The sequence below is a fragment of the Triticum dicoccoides genome, chromosome 4B (assembly GCF_002162155.2).
Source record: "Triticum dicoccoides isolate Atlit2015 ecotype Zavitan chromosome 4B, WEW_v2.0, whole genome shotgun sequence".
NCBI classification, from domain to species: domain Eukaryota; kingdom Viridiplantae; phylum Streptophyta; class Magnoliopsida; order Poales; family Poaceae; genus Triticum; species Triticum dicoccoides.
In genome coordinates, this window is record NC_041387.1 from 622,930,500 (window position 1) to 622,935,530 (window position 5,031).

The following is a 5,031-nucleotide window of genomic DNA, read 5'->3' on the forward strand; positions in this document are numbered from 1 at the left end:
CCGAAATGCGGACATTTTTTTTTTCGCGACACCCAAATCGACGTGGGTACTTCATCCGACTGAAAACCTCACTGCATCGGATGAAAAACCGCACTGCATCAGACCGGTAAGAGAACTGCATGGTTTCTTTTTTGTGGGACGTAAATTTTTGAAGACGAGGAAGAAAAACCGCACTGCTTTTAGACTAAACAGTGCACTGCATCACACAGTCAAGTGAACTTCATTCGGACGCGGCGTTTTTGAACTCGAGCTCATGTGCGCTCGATATCTGGGCGGTTGAGTAGCCTCTCGGGATATGATGCATTAAATAATGGGGCGAGACTGGCGAGCGTCTGTAATTGTGGAAAAGAACAAATACATTGAACTGTGGGCCAGGACGGAGACGGAGGGACGGCGGTCGTGGACGTCAGGAACTCGAGCCGTGGCTCAGCTCGTCGGGCTCCTTCCTGATCCGTGGATCAGGATACTTGCTTTTCGTCAACTCTGGCGACGGCGGAGTAAGTGCGAGATTGGGGGCGTGTGGGGGAGGAGGGGTGGTACTCGTCTCCTACCTCGGTATGCTGGATTTGGTTTTCGTTTGATTTTGGATCCCATGGTATCGATCTGCAATTTCCCCCTCTTGCTGCGCAGATCCACAGTTCTTGAGGTTCCGATGGAGCCTTTCCATTACACAGTGAGCGCTTTTATTGCCGCAATGGAGCAGCATCAGCCATTTGCCGATTCGTGTGCGGGCCTGCGGGGGCGGAGGTGGGAGATCAGGGAGGGTTCACCACATGCTTCCGAACAATCGGTAGGCGAGATGGACCCGCTCCAGGATGGAGCCGCAGGTATGTTCGTACTCATCGCTGGAGTTGTAAAATTAATGTTGCAAATCTGAAAAAACTCTGTTCGTATGTGTGTGCTTGTCATTAATAGACTAGAGAACAGGTGGGATATCAGATGAGTCATGAGTGTGAGGTTTTACGGATCTAGTGCTTCGTACATTATTGAATGATTCGTTCAGCACCTCGTTTTTGCAACACAGACATTCTCTCTTTCAGCCTGATTACACCATAAATTGTGAACTGTAAGAAAGAATGTCTCTCACCCAAAATTGATGGTGGAATCTGAAGAATCTGAGCTTGTATGTGTGTGGTTGCTTGAAAGTACAAGACTACAGTAGAGGGATTCACCAGATGATTGTGAACTGAATGCTTTGTTTGGCACCTCACATATTGTTACACTATGAATTTTGAACTGTAGGAAAGAATTTCTCTGTTGCAAAATCCATGTGTCCAAATCTGAAGATTTGGTGTTTATATGTATGCGATTGCTTGTAATTTTGACACTATGGTCACTATGTGTGTGGTTGCTTGTAATTTTGACACTACGGTACTGGGTGATTGATCAGACGTTTTACAGATTGACTGCTTGTCTAGAGTTGAATGATTTGATTAGTAGCTCTCATTGGTTAAAAAAATTATAGAAGATTAGAGCCCTCATTTTGATAGTTCATGGAAAATTTGGTTACAGCAGAAAATGTGACATGTAAGATAGAATCTCGCTGTTAAGAACTTAAGATTCATGTTGCACTGCAATCTGTTTTGGATTACAGTTAGTAAGCCCTATGGAAGTTGTAAACATTAATGAACTTTTATAAAGCACCTATCCATAAGGGAATGGGAGAGATTAATTCCAGCAGTGTCACTGAAGGTGTGTTTGTTGTGGGTACCAGAATGAGACATGGTTCCTGTATTTGCAAAGAAAATGTTTCATGTGCGTGGGATTCCATTTCAGATCTAAAATCACGAAGGAAAATAGGGTTGCAGTACTCGAATACCAAGGGAAACAATAACATATAGATTAGATAAATTAGTTGATCAAAGACAAAATGTTACATTAGCTGTACTGTGTCGGTGCCAGATGCAATCTGAGTATTCCCAACGGTATGATCGATGAAGAAGAACCGGAGAGTGAGTAGACAAGTGAGTGCGGAATGCAAATGGAGATGGTGGAGACGATTAGGGAAGGGTACTTGTTAGAAGGAAGGCAAGGTAGGAATGACAGACATATATGTTGCCGCATGTATTGCATCTGCTGAATAGGTAGGAGCTCCTTACTCGGTGCATGGGTATGTCGACCATTCAAAACGTGCCTCATGAGGTCTTGTCCTCCCTGGTCCGTGGACCAGGAAACATGCTTTCCATTCATTGCAACCTAAACTGAGTAATTTGCTGGTATGGTGCCTGGTGGAGTTGTCTTCTTCCTCGGGTGCCTGGATCTTTCCATTGGCGAGAGTGGTGACCTTGGCAGCGGACCTCCTGCACGAGGGAGCTGGAGTTCTTGATACAGCCGATTAAGAGGTGTGGACCTGCGCCATTTTTGCAGTCGTGCATTAGACTTTTGGTTATGTTCGCCACTGTACCATCTAACTCCCAATCCCTGAATTGTTTAAGTAGAACAGAACACTGGTGTTGAAGCCTGGAGAGGTTAATGACAGCAAAATTCCAATGGAGCCGCTGCACTACCCGGTCGTCGAGCACCTGGCGCCTATGAGGGGGTTTAGTGCAGACGGATAGATCTGTGCGGCGGAGGGGGCGGCAGATGCTCAAATTGAAGATTTACCTCAAGTATCTGTGCAATTTATTGGCCAGATCGACCCTAAAGCTCCTGGATGGACGTACAGGTATGTCACTATTCGGAAGTAGTACACTCTTTGGAAACTCAGCATGCTACTCTTTGTACAAATAGATACATGCTAGAAATTCTCAGTGAACAAAATCATATGTAGTTTTCTACATTGCAAATGTGTTTCAGCATGAACAGATTATCGTAATAGTATAACAGGTGTAGAGCTACTTTGCATTGAACAAATTGTCGTCGTACTAAAAAGATCATGAAGAGATTGCTGTTTGTGCCTTGACAGTGGGCTGCATTGTAAACCCAGGATGATGTGTGCATTGCCTGATGTGTTACTAATGGTCTGGTAAAAAATTGAGCAGTTTTGACTCAGAAAGGATGATTACCGGCGAGAGACGCTGACCTTGCTCATTGTCCATGCATTGAATTTTAGGTTTAATTTCTGCAGCATGGGAAGCTGAAGCATACCACCAAAATCAATTTCTGTAACCAGCCACTTCTTGAATTGGTCCAACTCGGCTGAATAACTTTGACAGCATGCTTAACGGAGATTCAGGGGCAGTGACTCCTTCATTGTTGATCGGTACACCATTATCAGAAAATGATAGATGTAGGTTGCGATTGATAACTGGGTCAGCAAATCCATCGCCATCTCAACCCCGAGAGTCCAACATGATCACTGTGAATCATAACAAAAAGGAGATCTCAGACTAAATGTCTCTGAGCATTGCTTCGACAGTGATTAGGAATCAGTATAAGTAAAATTAGTTTGTTGTCTAAAGCCACGTATTGTGCCATTTGCTGGGTCACCTGCGGCAGTTTCAAAATCTCTAGTATAATTACTGAATGGTGTACTTCAAAATTAGTTCTGACATATGCATATGCATTGCCAAAATTAGTTCGTACAGAAGATCTGCCAACTGGACGAAATCAATATAAATAAAATCCTTATTATTGCAGCACCAGCGTATAAGCTGTATCTAGCAGACCATACGAAATGCATAACAACATTGCTGATCATGAATGGCTGCAGATTTATAGATGTACGAAAAAAATGGGGTGTGGGTGTGAGGAGAGATGCTTAAGTGCACAAATGACTGAAATAGAATCAATGGTGGTGCAGAAAAGAATGTCTGATATTCTAAAAATATATATATGCCTGATGCAGTTCGTGCTGGTAGTTGATCTCCGCTGGGAGCTGGCTAGGAAGCGCTGCGTGCGAAGAACTGGTGGGCAAGCAAATGAGATGAGTGAGGAAACGGAGAAGTATTGAGGAGATAAGGCCGCTAGAGCGTTGGGGATGGTATGGAATTGACGAGAATGTAGGTATACGCATGTTTGAGATGCCGCCTGTACATCATAAGCTGAATACCATACGAAAATAAAAAACATTAAATGGAACAGGATGTGACAAATAAAATCAGTACATAGCCATTGCACGACAAACTACTACAATTAAGCCGTCATCTGACACGACTAATGCAGAGGTTGGTGTGTCCAGGCAAGGAATGAGCGGCAAGATTTCATCCGGAACGGCTGCCGAGGAAGAAGACATCGGCTATGTGGGGCAGGTGTGTCGATCTGATTTTTCCAGTGGTCTGCATGGAAGTGGCAGATCTGATTTTAGCCGGTTAGGAACTGAGGTGAATCGGTTAAGAAGACAACGGGCAGGCGTAGTAAATGGGGTCCAATGCTCCAACGCCTCTGTTAGTCCAGAATCTTGACTTGGATGGCCCATATCGTCCACTGACAACCGGGCCGGTATAAAGCTGCCTGACGGAGTCACATTTGTTGTATGTCAGACGTGGGCCACAAGCCCAGAATAAAATTAAGGATACATAAATTATACATGGACCTATACGTGGTGGGCTGTGGATCTCGAAGCGCCTAGACGGGAGGGATAACGAGCACAGATATGCTCGAGCACAGAACAACACTTTCGACTTCATGATTTCTTTTGTCGAACGTAAATTTTTCTCAGACGAGTTTCTGTTGTTGTTTTTCAATTTTTTTATGAACAAGAGTGGACCGCAGAGACAAGGACAAGTGAACCGCAAACATATATCATAGTGAACCACATTACTATTTTTGTTGTTTCGCTATTTTTTTTGCGCTTTCATGTTCGGCACAAGTGAACAGCATCACTCTCAAAAGTGAACCACATCCGAAAACCAAACGCACTCCAGGTGTTGATTTTAGTCGAGTGAGTTTTGAAACACACGAAATAAATTACACTTCATACAAAGGGGCAATGAGCTGCTACACACAAGTTTAGTGAGCTACTTTTTTTGTCTTCAAACAATTTTGTCAAAGAAGATGAGTGCACTACACGCATATACGCTCTCAACTGCAAGCACATGTCCTCTTCTGCACGCACACGCTCTCTCAATTGCAACCACTCATGAGATGAAG

At 44.0% G+C, this 5,031-nt stretch overlaps 1 long non-coding RNA gene across 8 annotated transcripts; it reads left to right on the forward strand.

Annotated features, from left to right (window-relative positions):
- The first annotated feature begins 355 nt into the window (after positions 1-355).
- On the forward strand, positions 356-4,625 carry LOC119291826. 8 transcript variants are annotated; one of them, XR_005142656.1, is made up of 5 exons: positions 356-555; positions 631-2,342; positions 2,439-2,665; positions 2,906-2,965; positions 3,053-3,619. It is a non-coding gene; the product is annotated as an uncharacterized LOC119291826 (long non-coding RNA). The 8 variants fall into 8 exon arrangements; XR_005142657.1 differs by having other exon boundaries at positions 2,906-2,960; XR_005142658.1 differs by lacking the exons at positions 2,906-2,965; positions 3,053-3,619 and adding an exon at positions 4,105-4,625.
- The last annotated feature ends 406 nt before the right edge of the window (positions 4,626-5,031 follow it).